At 35.6% G+C, this 21664-nt stretch overlaps 1 pseudogene; it reads right to left on the minus strand.

Annotated features, from left to right (window-relative positions):
* The window catches only part of LOC105791077 (glutamate synthase [NADH], amyloplastic-like), a 51335-nt pseudogene that overhangs the window by 16800 nt on the left and 12871 nt on the right, over positions 1 to 21664 (minus strand).

Genomic DNA, 21664 nt, shown 5'->3' on the forward strand with positions numbered 1-21664 from the left:
TCACAGATGGATATGGAGATATAACCTCCAAGAATCATCTAAATAACTGGAAAACCTTTAAAAAGTCTGACCATATTGTGCCAGACACATTCGTGAATGACACTTACACTCGAGCCCAAGTAAGTCAGATGACATTTACATACCCAAAAGCCTTCAATGGAGCTAATAAACCATGAATTCCCATGTTTTCCAGGTTGTCATCATTATTATAAGCCTTCACAAGTTACAGAGATTCACACATCAATGACATTTGATCAGAAAGAGAACTCTACTTGGTGAAGATGCAAGAAATAATTATAATAAGAAAATGAAGAACTTACTGGCATAGTTCCAGCTATTGCTGGAATGGCCCTTTCTGATTCCTGAACTGAATCAACTATGTCATTGAGTTGAATTTTTTGCCTCTCAAGCCATTTACCGTAAGGCCTAGCAAGTGAATATTGTTCCTTTAGTTCATCATCATCAACAACAATATGCTTATCAAAATCTACCAAAAGAATCATCCCAGGGTTTAGTCTTCCTTTTCTGAGCACATCTTCAGGTGGGATATCCACAACACCAACTTCACTGGCCATTATAACCCGTCCATTATGCATTACATAAAATCGACCAAGACGAGTCATTGCGATCCAATGTAGCTCTAAGGTAGTGACCATCAGTAACTACAGATAAGTTTTTCATTAGTTGAAGAAAGTTAAGCATCATATTAAGGCTTTTGACAAGTAATCTCAATTACATGATATGAGAGCAGGCCCATCCCATTGCTCCATTAGAGCTGAGAAATACTCGTGCAAGGCCTTCCGATGAGGATCCATATTTTTTATTATTTTGCCAGGCTTCAAGGTGTTAGAGTATGCCCAAAGATCAATCATGAGATGGTTGTAATAACATACTTGATTTATCATGTTTATTAATATAAGGCGTTACCATTATTATTTCAGTTTCTTTTCTGTGTATATAAATAAACTGTTTTATAATAATGTCCTGAGAATAATATGATTATTCTTAAAAGTTCCTTAGTCAAGTATTGTTGTTGGATAGGACAACGATAATGCATTAAGACTAACATGTAGTTGATTGATGATAAAGAGTTATCATTGATATGGAATGTCAGAATCGATGCATGAATATGTGTGTTAGAGAACAACATATTGGACTGACCCATTATGAGTATGTTTCCTAGATTATTATGTAATTGTCACAACATTACTCGTAGTGATTAATATGTATATGATCCTCAGACTTGAGATCATCATAATCCCAACGTCGTGAGTAGTATATTTTGATACGATCAAGCGTGCAATCGTGAATCGGTTGTTCTATAAAGGCTGATGTTGGATATACCACAATCGATGTAGAGGGATATGGTTGGTCGATATAGAATAAGTCCCTCCTACATAATGGGAGTAATATCTTGGGCCACTTGATTAAGTGAGACTAGAAATGCATGGCCATGCTCAAATAAGTTGATATGATATGTCATACTTATTTGTATATTGTAGTCTGCTTAAGGTATCAAGGAACATGGAATGGACTATACTAGTGTGACTATTCCATGACTTGTGTCCAATCTAGAGATAAAGGACTTAAGGATTATTGCATAAAAGGTTAATCATAAAAGGTTATGTCGAATCATGATCTCTTGTGACTTAGGTAGCAATGATGCATTGCTAGATGCCACTCATTGTTTGTAACATTGGAATCGTTCTAGTATTACTTGCTAATGTTACAGAACCTCTGAGGTCACACCTATAGTTGAAATGAACGGAATAAACCATAGTTGGTATTATTTTTGGGTTTCGCTTGAATTAAATTAATTATAGAATTAATTTAATTGGTAATCAAATTTCCAACACATTATGTACAAGTTTGTTGTACGCATAATGAGGCATGAATTTGGTTAGCATATGAATTCAAATAAATATATGGTTTACCGAAATTATATTATTATTAATGTAATTATAATATTCGGTTTAAATTATTATTATATTTATTTAATGCCTAAAAACCCTAAAATAATAAGATATAAGAATCCCGTTTTTCTTTATTTTTGGTCTAGCAGCCGTCAAAAGAAAAATCACTCTCAAAATTGTTTTGGGGATTTCTTCCGTTCGTAGTCAACTGGGTGGATTACGTAGAGGTCGGAGTCTCGATAGATTGCGGCTTGGTTCGACTGTAAATCAGACTACACATTGTTGAGAAGTTGCTGTCTACTCAGAACAAACATTAGGTAATTTCGTAACCCTCTTCACCTCGATTCATTCCTCACACATGGATCCGTGGTTAGGGTCACCGATTATTTTTTTCGCTGCGCCGTAGGGGTGCCGGTGATCCAACAGTGGTATCAGAGCCACTTGTGTGATACAGACTCGGGTTTAAATACTTGGGTGATGCAATTGTATGAGATGCATGCTTTAATTTTAGTAAATTTTGACTGTTTAAATCGTTTAATAGTAACCTGATAACCATTCCTTTTGACAATGGATTAAATGTTAATCATGATGTTATGGCCTATTTGGTTTTATGTTATTACAGTTAAGTGTTAACAGATCTATAATGGTGCGACGGTGGTGTTGACAGTTTCCAGAATGGATTACATGTTTGTGGAACAAGGGTTGTTCCGGCATGAAACCTCAGGGATTAAAATCCCAAAAACACGATTTTGTTGATAAAAGTTATCAAATCGTGAGGTTTCACTTGAATGGCCCGCTCCCTCTGTCGCCTCAGCCCCCATCTTCTTAAATTATGTTTATGATAAATAAAACTTGGTAGGCCATAAAAGTTGAAAGGATATGTTATAATTCACCTTAATAAAGTGTTTAATTATGTATGCTATTTTTGACTTGCACGGTGTTTGAAATGCATAGTTATAGCCCAACGGCCCATTTGATAAAAAGGTTGTAATTTTATAAATACGGCCTGCGTGTCGTGCCTTGCTACTATTCTATTGTATTTCTCTTCTCATCTTACTCCCTCGTATGTAAAACGAGTTTCTACATATTGTAATTTGTAAGAGTTGCTGTGGGCTAGCCGAGAAGGAAGATGGGCCAACCAGTGTGGACTGATAGCTTGAAACTGGCTTACACCTTTAGGTTTCCTTTTGGTTCTCCCATTGGCTTGGGTTACGCCACCATAGTTTATGGGCTATAACTATTACATTTATTTATTGCTTTTTTCATGTATGAGATGCTATGGATGTCTAAAGCATGCCAGATTTTAAACATGTTAAAATTTGATAATAATAAACCACATTAATTGATGAGATCAATTAAATGGCTAAATGGACTATAGTAAACCATAATTGGTGAGATGAAACGATCTTAATAAAATCCCTCTATTAAAATATTAAGTCAACATAGCCTTCCAATTTTGCCCTCGTTAAGGCCTCGATCAATACTGTGTAGGTTTTGCTAAAGCGAAGTACTAGTATTTATCTTGGTTAAACGCGAAGAATAAACAAGTGATATTTGCTGGTTAAAATTGGTTAATGACTTAACTAGGTTATTCTAATAGGATTAGAAACCTAGAGGCGAGTGATTTGGATAAATCATAAGATGATTAGAACAAGAGTTGTTCACCAAACTTTAGGAGTTACATATGATGTAATTAGCAAAGTGTTGCTTACCTAGATAGCCATAATCTTGAGAGTAAAGCCAAAGCTGACTTAAGAGGAGGTGAAATATGGATCCTTAACCCACTTGAAATGCTTTTCGAGAAAGCCTTTCCGAAACTAACGTATGAGGGTATTAGTTTTGTAGTAAAATAGTGGGAACATCATTTAATTAAGTCCTTTTAATGATTAATATAAATTTGATAAACTTTCACACGCATAATTTCATTGTTGTAGATATATTATGGCTGCAAACACAAATACATTATCATTGCGATCGGTCCTTGAGAAGGACAAGTTGAATGGTTTAAATTTTCATGACTGGTTCCGTAACTTGAGGATTGTCCTCAAACAAGAACGGAAATTATATGTCATTGAACAACCAGTTCCTAACGAGCCACCCACTAATGCCTCGAGGGCTGATAGAGACGCTTACAGGAAGCATCTCGATGACATGGTAGACGTTGGATGTCTTATGCTTGCCACTATGAATCCTGAGCTTCAGAAGCAACATGAGGACATGGTTGTTTTTGAAATGATTGAGCACCTGAAAGAACTTTATCAGGGGCAAGCACGGCAAGAGAGGTTCGATATCTCTAAGGCCCTATTCCAATGTAAGCTGGCTGAAGGAAGCCCAGTAGGACCTCATGTCCTTAAGATGATTGGCTATATTGAAAACCTGTCTAAGCTTGGGTTTCCATTGAGCCAAGAGTTGGCCACTGATGTTATTCTGCAATCGTTGCCAGATAGCTACAGTCAGTTTGTCCTCAATTTCAATATGCATGAAATTGATAAGACTCTGCCACAGTTGCTCAGTATGTTACGAACTGCTGAAGGCAAATGAAAAAGGTTGGACCCAAGCCTATACTGATGGTCCGTAATAATAAGGGCAAGGGAAAGGCTAAAGTTCAGACAAAGCCCAAGGTCAAAGGTAGGCCCAAGCCTGGAAAAGTAATGGCTGGATTGAAACCTAAAGGAGGGGTGGCTAAGGAAGAAAATTGTTTTCATTGTGGTGTGACTGGACATTGGAAGCGGAACTGCCCTATCTATCTTGAGGAAGTCAAGAAGGCCAAAATAAGCGGAACGTCTGCTTCAGGTATTTATGTTATTGATATTAATTTATCAACTACTACTTCATGGGTATTAGATACTGGTTGTGGTTCTCACATTTGTACTTCTGTACAGGGACTGGAAAGGAGTAGGACTTTGGCTAGAGGAGATGTGGACCTACGAGTTGGAAATGGAGCAAAAGTTGCTACATTAGCTGTGGGAACATATAATTTATCTTTGCCTAGTGGACTTGGTTTAAGTTTAGAGGATTGTTATTATGTGCCCAGTTTGACTAAAAACATTATTTCAATTTCTTGTTTAGACAAAATTGGTTTTAAGATAATTATTAAGAATAATTGTTGTTCCTTTTATCTCAATAATGTTTTCTATGGTTCGCCACAATTGAATAATGGCCTCTATGTTTTAGATCAAATGAATCCCATCTACAACATAAATACTAAAAGATCAAAAATAAATGACTCAAATCAAACTTATCTATGGCATTGTCGTTTGGGCCACATAAGTGAGGAACGCATATCCAAGCTCCATAAAGATGGTTTCTTGGATTCATTTGTTTTTGAACAATTTGAAGTATGTGAATCTTGCTTATTGGGAAAAATGACTAAGTCTCCTTTTACTGGTAAAAGTGAACGAGCTAGTGATTTATTGGGCCTAATACATTCTGATGAATATGGGCCAATAAATATACAGGCTAGAAGAGGATTTCATTACTTCATCACTTTTACTGATGATTTCAGTAGATATGGGTATGTTTATCTCAAGCGCCATAAGTCTGAATCCCTTGAAAAGTTCAAGGAATTCAAAAATGAAGTACAAAATCAACTAGGAAAAACTATCAAGACACTTCGATCTGATCGAGGTGGGGAGTATATGAGCTTAGAGTTTGATAATCTTTTGAAGCAATGTGGGATTGTCTCACAACTTACTCCTCCTGGTACTCCTCAATGGAATTGAGTTTCTGAAAGAAGAAATCGAACTTTGTTAGACATGGTTCGATCCATGATGAGTCATGCTGATCTGTCGACTTCCTTTTGGGGACATGTACTTGAGACAGCTGCTTTCACACTAAATCGTGTTCCATTTAAATCGGTTCAAAAGACACCATATGAGATATGGACAGCAAACATCCCAGTATGTCTTTTATGAAAATTTGAGGTTGCGAAGCTTATGTTAAACGTCAGACGTCTAATAAGCTTGAACCCAAATCTGAAAAATGTATTTTTGTGGGGTATCCAAAAGAAACCAAAGGATATTATTTCTTTAATCCCACTGAGAACAAAATACTTATTGCTCGGACTGGTGTCTTCCTAGAGAGAGAATTTGTTTCTAGAAAAGGAAGTGGGAAAAAGATTGAACTTGATGAAGTTCGAGAATCGCAAAATACCACTGAACCAGAGATAGAACAACAGCAAGTTCCACAAGGGGTTGAGGAACAAGTAATTGCTGTAGAAACACAACCACCGCGTAGATATTTGAGGGAATGCCAAGCACCTGAGAGATATGGATTTCTCGTTACAACGCATGGTGACGTTCTACTGATAGATCAAGATGAGCCTAGGACTTATCAAGAAGCGGTGACAAGCCCAGAATCTGAGAAATGGCTTGAAGCCATGAGATCTGAGATGGATTCCATGTATGAAAACCAAGTATGGACTTTGGTTGACTCACCCGAAGGGGTTAAGCCCATAGGGTGCAAGTGGGTTTTCAAAAAGAAAACTGACATGGATGGTAATGTACAAACATACAAGGGGCGATTAGTCGCTAAAGGTTTTCGCCAAGTTCATGGTGTTGACTATGATGAAACCTTTTCTCCTGTAGCTATGTTTAAATCCATCAGGATCTTGCTAGCTATAGCTGCATTTCATTACTATGAAATCTGGCAGATGGACGTCAAAACAGCTTTCCTTAATGGGAAACTTGAAGAGGATGTGTACATGACACATCCTGAAGGTTTTGTCAATCCAAAGGATGCTGGAAAGGATGTAAGCTACAAAGGTCGATTTATGGATTAAAGCAAGCTTCTCAAAGTTGGAATCTTCGTTTTAATGATGTAATCAAAGAGTTTGGTTTTATCAAAAATGAAGATGAGCCATGTGTTTACAAGAAAGTTAGTGGGAGCACTATAACATTCTTGGTACTGTATGTGGATGACATACTTGTCATAGGAAATGACATACCTACCTTGCAGTCTATTAAGACTTGGTTAGGAAGTTGTTTTTCTATGAAGGACTTGGGCGAAGCAACTTACATCTTAGGAGTAAAGATCTATAGAGATAGATCAAGACGACTACTCGGTCTAAGCCAAAGTACATACATAGACAAAGTACTGAAAAGGTTCAGTATGGAAGAATCTAAGAGAGTATTCCTACCTATAAGACATGGTATTTCACTCTCGAAGGAAATGTGTCATTCAACTCCACAGGAGAGAGAACGCATGAGTAAAATTCCATATGCTTCCGCTATTGGATCTATCATGTATGCCATGTTATGTACCCGTCTAGATGTCTCATATGCCTTAAGCATGACGAGCGGAATCTTGAGTAGATCCGGTGAAGGTCATGGACCACGATCAAGAATATCCTTAAGTACTTGAGAAGAACTAAGGATGTTTTCCTAATATATGGAGGTGAGGAAGAGTTAAGTGTAAAAGGTTACACTGATGCTAGCTTCCAAACCGATCAGGACGATTCTCGATCACAATCAAGTTTTGTGTTTTGCCTTAATGGTGGTGCTGTGAGCTGGAAGAGTTCAAAGCAAAGTCGATGAGTCGATTCTACAACAGAGGCCGAGTATATTACTGACCGGTGAGGCAAAGAAAAGAAGTCATTTGGATCAAAAAGTTCATTACTGAACTAGGGGTTGTGCCTAGCATATTAGATGCTATAGAACTCCGATGTGATAACAATGGAGCCATTGCACAAGCTAAAGAACCTAGATCTCACCAGCGATCCAAACATATACTTAGGCGCTACCATCTTATTCGAGAGATTATCGATCGAGGGGATGTAGAGATATGCAGAGTACCTACAGATGATAACATTGCTGATCCCTTGACCAAGCCTCTGACACAGCAGAAGCATGATCGTCACACTAAGTCACTTGGTATTAGATATATAAGTGATTGGTCTTAGTGCTAGTGGGAGATTGTTAGAGTATGCCCAAAGATCAATCATGAGATGGTTGTAATAACATACTTGATTTATCATGTTTATTAATATAAGGCGTTACCATTATTATTTCAGTTTCTTTTCTGTGTATATAAATAAACTGTTTTATAATAATGTCCTGAGAATAATATGATTATTCTTAAAAGTTCCTTAGTCAAGTATTATTGTTGGATAGGACAACGATAATGCATTAACACTAACATGTAGTTGATTGATGATAAAGAGTTATCATTGATATGGAATGTCAGAATCGATGCATGAATATGTGTGTTAGAGAACAACATATTGGACTGACCCATTATGAGTATGTTTCCTGGATTATTATGTAATTGTCACAACATTACTCATAGTGATTAATATGTATATGATCCTCAGACTTGAGATCATCATAATCCCAACGTCGTGAGTAGTATATTTTGATACAGTCAAACGTACATAATCAGAATCGGTTGTTCTATAAAGGCTGATGTTGGATATACCACAATCGATGTAGAGGGATATGGTTGGTCGATATAGAATAAGTCTCTCCTACATAATGGGAGTAATATCTTGGGCCACTTGATTAAGTGAGACTAGAAATGCATGGCCATGCTCAAATAAGTTGATATGATATGTCATACTTATTTGTATATTGTAGTCTGCTTAAGGTATCAAGGAACATGGAATGGACTATACTAGTGTGACTATTCCATGACTTGTGTCCAATCTAGAGATAAAGGACTTAAGGATTATTGCATAAAAGGTTAATCATAAAAGGTTATGTCGAATCATGATCTCTTGTGACTTAGGTAGCAATGATGCATTGCTAGATGCCACTCATTGTTTGTAACATTGGAATCGTTCTAGTATTACTGCTAACGTTACAAGAACCTACAGGGTCACACCCTATAGTTGAAATGGACGGAATAAACCATAGTTGGTATTATTTTTGGGTTTCGCTTGAATTAAATTAATTATAGAATTAATTTAATTCTGTAATCAAATTTCCAACACATTATGTACAAGTTTGTTGTACGCATAATGAGGACATGAATTTGGTTAGCATATGAATTCAAATAAATATATGGTTTACCGAAATTATATTATAATTAATTTAATTATAATATTCAGTTTAAATTATTATTATATTTATTTAATGCCTAAAAACCCTAAAATAATAGGATATAAGAATCCCGTTTTTCTTTATTTTTGGTCTAGCAGCCGTTAAAAGAAAAATCACTCTCAAAATTGTTTTGGGGATTTCTTCCATTCGTAGTCAACTGGGTGGATTACGTAGAGGTCGGAGTCTCGATAGATTGCGGCTTGGTTCGACTGTAAATCAGACTACACATTGTTGAGAAGTTGCTGTCTACTCAGAACAAACATTAGGTAATTTCGTAATCCTCTTCACCCCGATTCGTTCCTCACACATGGATCCGTGGTTAGGGTCGCCGATTATTTTTTTTCGCTGCGCTGTAGGGGTGCCGGCGATCCAACACAGGGATCATCATCATCATGGCTTCTGGGAGACTTCTACCAACTTTAACCAGAACCTCAAGTACACAATCAGAAGCCCCTTCAAGGCAAAGAAACGAACAAAAATAATCAAGTAGATGTCAGTTTAAATACACTCGGAATCATCTACTTGGCATCCAAAACTTTGAAATAGGAAAATGGATAATGCAAGCATCCTGCAAGAATATATTTAAGAGATACCCACAAGAAAAGATGTAGAAGTTTACCTGAATCAGATGAACTTACATCCACAATGGGCAAAAGCTTTTTCCTTGCATTCCTCGATAGCCCAAGCTCCTTTCACTTTAATAATCCCTCACGTGCCTTCATCCTGATAAAATAAAAGGATTTCAGCCAAAGCCCTTCAATCATAAAAGATGCAAACAGAAAGGAAAACAACCTATTATATACCGTTTCACCAAACCAGCCAGTAAAATATTTTTAAGCTTTTGCACAGATAAAACTTAATTAACAGTAGAAAATTGGCAAAATAAAGATGTAGTTAGCACCCAAGTTATGAACCATCAAGAACATAACGTAGACACAGAGATTGTCATTCCAGGAATCATATGGCATCATATACCTGTTTATTGAGATTCTTTGATTTATTTGAGAGCATTGAATACTTAATCTTTTGGAATTATAGCTTAGAGATATTATTTCCTTACATGATTCAATACTTCATGTATATATATTTGTATATATAGATAATATTTTAGTGAGTTTTTTTTCAATATATTAGAATATTTATCTCTAATTTCAACATGGTATCAGATTTTTAATCCATTTTTTTGGATAATTATTTTATTTTATTTTTAAAGTTTTGTTCCAAAAACCTTATAAACATTAAATTTGTACTTTCAACCCTAGCCTTTATTTTCTCTCCCGTCGCCCCTACCATTGGGGTCAGAATCCACTCATCAACCAAACTCCAAAGTCCGGTGAACAGAAGACCTGTGCGTGGGCTTTATGGGTCATCACAAGGTTTTGCCTCTTTATTTCATGCGCCACGCATGGCCTTCGCCTGCTGTCCCCGTGTTTTTCAACGTTGTCGCAGTGCTCTCTGTTCCCTTTCGGTCATTCTCCTCTGATTGGTGGCGTATTTCGACTAAGTTTTTTGTCTGAGATCTCTTTTGTGTTTTCTTGGAGTTATAATTTTTCCAAGCAGATTTTTTGGGATATTAGTTGTTTTTTTCAGCATTATGTCGAAAGACGAGAAGCTCGTGATTCCAACATGTGAAAATAGGACAACGATAATGGCAGTGTATCGCAAATAAAAGAGAAAATAGAACACACATAATTTTACGTGGAAACCCTTTCAGGAAAAAACCACAGCTAGAAGAGAAGAAAATTCACTATGTTGAATTCGAATGATATAAGAGGAGAGACGATTACGTCTATTTATAGGTTTAAAACCTTATTCTAATCAAAGTCAAATAGAAGTAATGCAGTAAGGTTAAAACACCTTATTCTATTCAACACCAAATAAAGGAAGTAAACTTCTATACAGATTCCACTTGTGCAGCCTGTACCGTACCGCGGGAGTTTTCGCCCTTATAGATCCCCTTATCTTGCCACTTGTATTTTTTGTTTAACAGGAATTTTGGTCAAACAACTTCTAATACAACTGATAATCTCTTGTTGCAAATTAGTCCTGTGGAGCTTGATGGACGTAATTACCTTGCTTGGTCAAGGTCTTGTTTGTTGTTTATCAAGGCTCGTGGATTGTAGGGATACATCACAAGTACCATGTTGAAACCTGAACACACATTCAACTTTTAGTCAGTGAGATTCAGCGAACTCTCTTGTTATTACATGACTTATCAACTCTATGCAACCCCATATTTCCAAAACTTATTTGCTACTTGATACTGTGGAAAAAAATTGGAATGCTACTGTTACCACCTACTATCATATTGGAAATGATGAGTAAATTTTTGAGATTCATAATAAAGTTCATGGTACAAAATTGGGGGAGCTAACGATTTCTCAATATTTTGCTGAATTAAGTAGCTTGTGGCAAGAACTTGATTATTATCAAGATTTTTAGGCAACTTGTACCAATGATGCCGGGAAATTTCAGAAGATGATGGAGAAGGAGCGAGTTTTTGATTTCTTGGCTGGGTTAAATACTGAGTATAATCATATTTCGGTTCAAGTTCTTGGCAAAAATTTGTTCCCTTTTCTCTATGAGGCATACTCTTATGTACAATAGAAGGAGAGTTGACGTGCTGTTATGCTCTATAATCCACCTATTGAGAAAGCTGGTCTCATTGCTAACCAAGATGGTCCATCGGGTGGTAAGTCTAACAATGATCACTTAACGTGTGACTACTGTGGTAAGCCTCAACATACTAAATATTCGTGCTGAATGTTACATGGTCGCCCTGCTTAAGGTCGTAGTGGAAAGCGATGGGGTAATTCTTGGTCTTACGCAATTTTGTCAGGACCTCCAGAGAAGGAAGACAATTGACAGTGGTAGATTGTGTGATGGCTTATATCTTCTGGATCGATCGTCCTGTAACATCCCAAAATAGGGCCTTAACGGAACAGGGGTTATGAAACCACGGATCTGAGATAGAAAAGTTTATTGTGATTAATTTTTATGATTTACCGATTGATTGGATGCATGTGTTAGAGTACCGATAAGAAATTTCAGCGATTGCATGTCTGAATTGCATATTAGGGTCTAATTGCAATAGTGGGTAAATATGAGTTTTAGATGATAAAGGATTTAATTGAAGTGCATAAATGAAGTAGAGGTCCTTAAATGGTAATTAAACCATTAGATTTTCATGGACAAAAATAGGCATGCAAAGATAAAAATAACTAAAGTTTTAATGAAGGACATTCTAGTCATTTGATAATAAAAAGAATTAAAAAGGGAAAAAGATGGCAAAATGTGCTCATCTTCTCCATAAGGGCCGAATTTTAAGAGACTCTATAGCTACGGTTTCTTCACTTTCTCAAGCTCATAGTAAGGGCATCCAAGCCCTGTTTTTAATGTTTTTTTTATGTTTTTGAAGTCCTCGTAGCTCGATTTAGCTTATTCTACCATTAATTTATGTTAGGGTTCATATATGGAAAAACCTATAGGTGAAATGTGTTTATTTTGATGTTTTATGGTAGAATATGAAGCTTGAAATTATGTTAAACAACTTTTTCTAGGCGATTTTAAGTGAAAACGAGTAAACGATATAATTGGTAAAAATACCTAATGTTGATAAGTAAATGTTAGAGTGGGAATTTGATGTTGCCATAGAAGGGAAAGATGTTCAGCATGTCATAAAACAAAATAATAAGGGATGAAGTTTAATTTCCGAGCTTTAGGGCAAAAGTGTAAATATGCAAAAGTTTAGGGGCAAAATCATAATTTTACAAAGTTCGAGTCAAGGACTGTTTTGATGAATGTGAGTATTAAATAAGCTAAATTTTCTATTATAGATCAAGAAGAACGAAATCCAGAGTTAGATCGGGGAAAGAAAAAGGTTGAAGACTAAGTTGCTAGATTGAATCGTATTTTGTACCGAGGTAAGTTTATGGTAAATAAATGTGATATTTCAATAATTAATATTAATGTTGTCATTTTCTAGAAATTATGCATTTATTTCATGAAATTATTTAATGTTGACTCAAGTATGAGATGATAGAGAATCAATGATAAAAAGTCCCATTGAAACCTTAGGAATGTGTCAGATTCAAATGTCATGACATTAGGGAATGAGACCCCATGTAAGACCATGTTTGGAACATGGCATTAGCATTATTGAGGTTATGAGAGGTCCTACGTAAGACCATGCCTGAGACATGGCGTTGGCACCGAGATGAGATGTCCCCTGTAAGACTATGTCTAGGACATGACATGGGCACCGATATGAGAACTCCCATGTAAGACCATATCTAGGATATGACATTGGCAGTACAGGAAACATCCCATGTAAGATCATGTCTGGGACATGGCTTTGGCATGTTATTATCAGACAGGAGTCCTGAGTATCCTTAGTATTTCATATGGTTCAACGGGCTAGTAAATGGACTATGTTACGTGAAAGTTCAGGTAAAAGCATAATAAATATATTCAGGTGAGTTATAAGGGTTAAGAATATTTTAGTTATCAGTTGAGAAAGAAATTTCAGCAAGGGAGGAGTAAGTTATAATCATGAGTTATTTAAGTAAGCAAGTAAGTAAACAAGTAAGAGAGTAAGTAAAGAAGAAGCAAAGACCATGATACTTGATGATGATTTATGAGTATAATTATTTATGATAAATGTTGTTATTTATTTTCTTGTAAACTTACTAAGCTTTACGCTTTATCCCGTTATTTTCCTTCTTTTTTCTATAGTATCGCCAAGCAAATTCAGGGATTATAAAAACGTCAGAGATCGTTTCACACTATCAACAGATCAACTCAGTATTTTGTGGTTTGAAACCTTTTAAGTTATGGCATGTATAGGGACTTAGTCATTTTGTTTGTGTGTCCGTATGATATGGATAATTAATATCGTGTAAATATTTGATAATAATTAGCTATTTAAATGGCTATTTAAGAACATGTTTTAGTGTCATGTACGCCTAAATGATAGTTAATACAAAGAAATTATAAAAGAGTAAAAATTTGAAATGGAACAGTTTTTGGACAGCAGCATTGACGTGATTTTGAAAAATCACTAAGGATAGTAGAAATGGAATTAGAGAGTGAATAAGATATTGAATTAAAGCTTATTGAGTTTATTTTCACACGAAAGAAACGATGTAGACAAAAAAATTTATATTATGAGATATTAGAATTTTAGTAAGAGAGGGTCAGAATGGTTTTTGAAGTCCCTTGTTCTAAATTTAGAAAATAATTAAAATTTTACATAAATAATTATTATTTATAATTTATATTTCAAGATTTCTTAGTGAGTCTAGTTTCAATAGAAACAAACGATAACATTATCCAAATTCTGTACAATGAGATAATTGATTTTTAATGAAGAGGGGTCAGAACTGTCGAGTAGTGAAATAGGGGAGAACTTAACGAATAAACTGTACTAATTGGCTAAACAAAAAAATTCTAAAAATTTTATGGTAAGAAGATATATGAGTCTAGTTTCAGGGGAAATTTACAGATGTAAATTTTTAGTTTTATAACTCGAGTTATAATTAAATTAGTGACTATTACGCAGGTGAATAATTTTATTATGAATAGTGAAATAAATTATTTTGATTTGTTTAAGTATTTGGAAAATTTTTAATGTTACCGTTTGGACCTGAACTGTTTTCATTGCAGGTTTTAGGGTCTTAAGGGTCCTTTTTAGGGACATATTTATTGAACGTGAGCGAATTAATTTTAAAAGCAAATTTTTATGCTCCGAGCTAGTATGTTAAGTCAGACAACGCCTCGTGCTCGACTCCGGCAACGGTCTCGGGTAAGGGGTGTTACACGTCTAGTATGTCTCAAGCCTTATTTGGATAGAATAAAAATGTCAACCAGGAGATAATTCAGTGGCATAGGCGGTTAGGACCTCCATCATTTACTGTTCTTGCCGAGATATTTCCTACTTTGCTTTCAAGAACTTAGTTGGATTCTTTAGTTTGTGATGCAGGTGAGTTTGCTAAGCATACAAGAAACAATTATCCTTTACGTAATAATAGAAGTACTATTCCTTTTTAGATTATTCATTCTTATGTTTGGGGCGCTACTTGCCTTATTTATTTATCTGGTAATATTTGGTTCGTTACATTTATTGACTCTTACACTTGGATGATATGAGTTTTTTTTATTAAAGTCCAAAAGTGATGTTTATTCATGTTTCCATTCTTTTCATAAATTGATTACTACTTAGTTTGATTCTAAGGTTAAGATTTTACGAATTGATAATGGATCCGAGTACAACTTTAATGATTATTTAGAATCATATGGATTCTACATTAGACTAGTTATGTTGGTACAACTGCTCAGATTGGTGTTTTTGAAAAGAAAAAAATGACATCTTTTGGAGGTTGCTAGATCACTTATGTTCACTATGAACCTCCCAAAGACTTACTGGGGGGATGCAATTTTTCTTGCTACTTATCTCATTAATCGGATGCCTCTTCGAGTCCTTGATTTTGAAAGTCTCATTGAAATCTTACAAGACAAGATAGATTACCTGGTTTCACCAAAGGTATTTGGTCGCGCTTTCTTTGTCCATCTTCAACATGAAAGCAACCTAAATCCTTGTGCAGTCAAATGTGTTTTCATTGGATACTCTCCCACACAGAAGGGTTACAAATGTTATCATCCGCTATCTAGAAAGTATTATGTAGCCATGGATGTAACATTTTGTGAAGATGAACCCTAATTTTCTTCATCACAACGATCTCTTCAAGTGGGAGTTATTGAAAATTGTAACATCTCGAAATAGGGCCTAAACAAAACAGTGGTTGCAAAACTACGAAGCCTAAATAGAAAAGTTTATTGTGATTAATTTTTATGATTTATCGATTGATTGGATGCATGTGTTAGAATACCGATAAGAAATTTTAGCGATTGCATGTCTGAATTGCATATTAGGGTTTAATTGCAAAAGTGGGTAAATATGAGCTCTAGTTGATAAAGGATTTAATAGAAGTGCATAATTGAAGTAGAGGTCCTTAAATGGTAATTAGACCATTAGATTTTCATGAACAAAAATTGGCATGCATAGATAAAAATAACTAAAGTTTTAATGAAGGGCATTTTAGTCATTTGGTAATAAAAAGAATTAAAAAGAGAAAAATATGGCAAAATGTGGTCATCTTCTTCCATAAGGGCCGAAACTTCAAGGGACTCCATAGCTAGGGTTTCTTCACTTTCTCAAGGTCATAGTAGTGCATCCAAGCCTTGTTTTTAATATTCTTTTATGTTTTTAGAGTCCTTGTAGCTCGGTTTAGCTTATTCTACTATTAATTCATGTTAGGGTTCATATTTGGAAAAATACCCAGAGGTGAAATGTGTTTATCTTGATGTTTTATGGTAGAATATGAAATTTGAAATTATGTTAAACAATATTTGCGTGGCGATTTTAAGTGAAAACGAGAAAAATGACATAATCGGTAAAAATACCTAAAGTTCATAAGTAAATGTTAGAGTGGGAATTTGATGTTGCCATAGAAGGGAAAGATGTTCAGCATATCATAAAATATAAGAATAAGGGATGAAGTTTAATTTCTAAGCTTTTGGGCAAAAGTGTAAATATGTAAAACTTTAGAGGCAATATTGTAATTTTGCCAAAGTTCGAGTCAAGGACTATTTTGATGAATGTTAGTATTAAATAAGCTAAATTTGCTATTATAGATCAAAAGGATCGAAATACGGAGTTAGACTGGGGAAAGAAAAGGGTTGAGGACTAAGTTGCTAGATTTGATCGTATTTTGTACCGAGGTAAGTTTACGATAAATAAATGCAATATTTCAATAATTGTTGTTAGTGTTATTATTTTTCCAGCAATTATGTACTTATTTCATAAAATTATTTAATGTTGACTCAAGTATGAGATGATAAAGAATCAGTGTTAAAAGTCCCGTTGAAATATTAGGAATGTATCGGATACAAATGTCATGACATTAGGGGGATGAGACTCCATGTAAGACCATGTCTGGGAAATGGCATTGGCATTATTGAGGTTATGAGAGGTCCCACGTAAGACCATGTCTGGGACATGGCGTTGGTACCGAGATGAGAGGTCCCCCGTAAGACCATGTCCGGGACATGGCATGGGCACCTATATGAGAACTCTCATGTAAGACCATATCTAGGATATGAAATTTGCAGTACAGGAAACATCCCATGTAAGACCATGTCTGGGACATGGCTTTGGCATGTTATTATTAGACAAGAGTCCCGAGTATCCTTAGTATTCCAAATGGTTCAACGGGCTAGTAAATGGACTATGTTACATGAAAGTTCAGGTAAAAGCAGAATAAATAGATTCAAGTGAGTTCTAAGGGTTAAGAATATCTCAGTTACCAGTTGAGAAAAAATAATTTCAGCAAGACAGGAGTAAGTTAGAATCATGAGTTATTTAAGTAAGCAAGTATGTAAACAAGTAAGAGAGTAAGTAAAGAAGAAAGTAAAGATCATGATACTTGATGATAATTTATGAGTATAATTATTTACGATAAATGTTGTTATTTATTTGCATGTAAACTTACTAAGCTTTATGCTTACCCCCTTTATTTTCCTTCTTTTTATAGTATTGCTAAGCCAATTCGGGGATCATAAGGGCGTCGGAGATCGTTTCACACTATCAACAGACCATCTCGGTATTTTTTGATTCGAAACGTTTTAATTTATGACATGTATAGGGACTTAGTCATTTTGTGTGTGTGTCCTTATGACATGGCTAATGAATAGCATGTAAATACTCGATAATGATTAGCTATTGAAATGACTATTTGAGAACATGTTTTGGTGTTATGTACGCCTAAATGATAGTTAATACAAAGAAATTATAAAAGAGTAAAAATTTGCAATGGAACAGTTTTTGGACAGCAACATTGACGTGAGTTTGAAAAATCACCAACGATAGTAGAAATGGAATTAGAGAGTGCATAAGATATATAATTAAATCTTATCAAGTCAATTTTCACATGAAAGGAACGGTGGTGGCAGTGGAATTTTATATTTTGTAATATTTTAATTTTAGTGAGATAGAGTCAGAATGGTATTTGAATTCCCCTGTTCTAAATTTAGGAAATCATTAAAAATTATACAGAAAGAATTACGAGTCATGGTTTATATTTATAGATTCCTTAGTGAGTCTAGTTTCAATAGAAAAAAGCGAAAGCACCATATGAAGCCCGTACAATGAGGTAATTAATTTTGGTGAATAGGGGTCAGAACCATCAGACAGTGAAATAGAGGAGACTTTAACGAATTAACTTTACTATTTGGCTAACCCAAAAATTCTGAAAATTTTATGATAAGAAGATATATGATTCTAGTTTCAGGAAAAAATTACAGATCTAAATTTTGAGTTTTTTTTAACTCGAGTTATAATTAAATTAGTGACTGTCAAGCAAGTGGACAGTTTTATTGTAAATAGTGAAATAAAAATTATTTTGATTTGTTTAAGTATTCAGAAAATTTTTAATGTTCCCGGTTTGGACTTGCACCATTTTTGTTGCATGTTTTAGGGTCTCGAAGGCCCTTTTTAAGGACATATTGATTGAACGTGAGCAAATTAATTTTAAAAGCAAATTTTTATGCTCTGAACTAGAAAGTTACGTCAGATAATGCCTTGTGCTTGACTCCAGAAACAGTCTCGGGTAAGGGGTGTTACATTTATTTCTATTAGAGCGAGAGTTTAGTCAGTTCTCAAAATATTCAATATGAATAAGAGTCTAGCTATACATGTCATACTTGTAATTTGATAGTGTGACGACTCTTGACGATTTTAAAATGTTTTTCTTTTATAGTTATGGATCCCGAACGAGTTGGTACAGATGATGTAGAGAATAATGCGCCTGTTCCCGCAGAAGGGACGGTGCAACCAGATAGTAGTGAAAGGCCCGTTACAGTTAGTTAGGGAGGAGGGGCTCGAGAATCCTTCTTCCAAGCTATGAATGAATGGTTTATCGAGTTAATTCGTATGAATTCGACTGTTAGACCTCCACCCCTCATGATTCTCTGATCCCCCATGTAGCTGCCCCAGTCACAGGTACAGTTATAAGAGAAAGGCCACCAGTTGATAAGATCAGAAAATAAGAGGCTGAAGAGTTTCGGGCTACTAAAGATAATGATGTAGAGAGAGGAGAATTTTGGCTCGAGAATACTATCAGAATCTTTGATGAGTTATCCTGTACACCTGAGGAATGCGTGAAGTGTGTTGTGTCACTCCTTAGAGATTCGACCTATCGTTGTTGGAAGACTCTTGTGTCAGTAGTACCGAGCGAGAGAGTTACTTGGGATTTCTTTCAGGAGGAGTTCCGTAAAAAGTAGATCAGTCAGAGGTTTTTTGACCAGAAAAGAAAAGAGTTCCTTGAGTTAAAGTAGAGTAAGATGACTGTAACCGAGTATGAACATGAATTTGTTAGACTCAGCAATTATGCTTGAGAGTTTGTGTCTATAGAGGCTATCATGCGCAAAAGATTTGAGGATGGGCTCAATGATGATATCCGACTATTAGTTGGCGTTCTAGAGATAAAAGAGTTTGTTATTCTAGTTGAAAGAGCCTATAAGGCAGATGAGTTGTTAAAAGAAAAAGAAAAGGGAAAAGCTGAAATTGAGGTTCAAGACACGAAAAAAAGGCAGATGAGCAGATCATTTCAATCTACATCCAAGAGGCCTAGAAAGTTCTCTATTAGATCAAATTTTTCAGCCGGGTATCCTAGCCAAAACAGAGGTAGAAGATTTGTGGGTTCAAGAGCTCAGACTACTACAGTCGCAAGTGTGGGTAGTACTCGACCACCTAGAACAGAGAGTGCTCAATGTGGTAGACGTCATCTCAGTGAGTGCTGAGCAAATGAAAGTTCTTGTTTCAGATGTGGTGCACTAGATCATTTTATTTGGGATTGTCCCAAAATAGTTAAAAGAGAAGCCATACCGAGTGCAAGATCGGGAAATGCTCCCAATAGATGCAGACCACAGAGGAATCTAGGAGTTGGAGCAAGTAACAGGGGTACGTCCAGAGACTCAGCAGCTAGACCAGATGTTAGAGCACCCGAAAGGACTTATGCTATTCGCGCTCATGAAGAGGCATCCTCCTCCGATGTGGTTACGGGTACATTTTCTCTCTATGATACTAGTGTTATTGCTTTGATTGATTCGGGTTCAACCCATTCCTATGTTTGCATTAGATTGATGCCTAGTATGAACATGCCCATAGAATCTACTGAATTTGTGAGTAAAGTATCGAATCCATTAGGTCATTATGAGTTAGTAGACAAAGTATGTAAAAAATTCCTTTTGATGATTAGAGGTCATTGTTTTTCGGCTGATCTCATGCTTTTGCCATTTGATGTGATTCTTGGTATGGATTGGTTGACTGCCCATGAAGTGATAGTGAATTGTGGAAAGAAATACATTGAGTTTAAATGCAAAAATGGTGATATTATCTGGGTTAATCCAGATGAATCAGATAGTTCTCTTGCCATGATTTCTATTATGTCTGCTCAGAAATGTTTGAGAAAAAGGTATGAAGCTTATCTTGCTTTTGTATTAAAAAATTCATAAATGAAGTAATTAATCGTGGGGTTACCATTATCCTATTTGTAGTGACAAAGCTTGTATGTGTTCCTAATACTAAAGATCCAAAGTTTAAAATTGAATCAGTGCCAGTAGTTTGTGAGTTTTTTGACGTGTTTCCAGAAGAATTTCCAGGTTTGCCTCCTATCGGAGAAGTTGAGTTTGGTATTGAGTTGGTTCTAGGTACCACTCCCATTTTTATTACTCATAGAATGTCCCCGTTGGAATTGAAAGAATTGAAAGCTCAGTTGCAGGAATTAACTGATAAAGGTTTTACAAGGCCTAGTTGTTCTCCGTGGGGCGCACTAGTGCTTTTTGTGAAAAAGAAAGACGGTTCGATGAGGTTGTGTATAGATTATCGACAACTTAACAAAGAAAAAATAAAGAATAAATATCCACTACCTAGAATTGATGATCTGTTTGACCAATTGAAGGGAGCCACTGTGTTCTCCAAGATAGATTTGAGATCTGGTTACTATTAGTTGCGGGTTAAAGAGTCAGATGTTTCAAAGACTGCTTTCCGGACTAGGTATGGTCACTATGAGTTTCTTGTGATGGCATTTGGCTTGACTAATGCTCCTGCCATATTCATGGTTTAACGAACAGAATATTTCAACCGTATTTGGACAAGTTTGTAGTTGTGTTTATTGATGATATTCTGATTTATTCTCTTGATGAGATTGAACATGCTGAACATTTGAGAACAATTTTACAGATTTTGAGAGATAATCAATTATATGCCAAGTTTAGCAAAAGTGAGTTCTGGCTTTGAGAGGTCAGATTCCTTGGACACATTGTCTCAGGTGATGGTATTAAAGTTGATCCGAGTAAAATTTCAGCAATTGTTGAGTGGAACCCAAAAATGTGTCAGAGGTTAGAGGTTTTATTGGATTAGCTGGTTATTACAGATGATTTGTAGAGGGATTTTCCATGATAGCTACCCTATTGAAAAGGTTATTGCAGAAAGATGTCAAGTTTAAATGGACTGAGAAATGTCAGCGGAGTTTTGACAAGTTAAAGGAATTGTTGACTGAAGCTCCTGTTTTAGTATAGCCAGAACCGGGTAAAGAATTTGTGATTTAGAGTGATGCATCCTTGAATGGATTAGGTTGTGTACTTATGCAGGAAGGT

The sequence above is a fragment of the Gossypium raimondii genome, chromosome 8 (assembly GCF_025698545.1).
Source record: "Gossypium raimondii isolate GPD5lz chromosome 8, ASM2569854v1, whole genome shotgun sequence".
In the NCBI taxonomy this organism is placed as follows: domain Eukaryota; kingdom Viridiplantae; phylum Streptophyta; class Magnoliopsida; order Malvales; family Malvaceae; genus Gossypium; species Gossypium raimondii.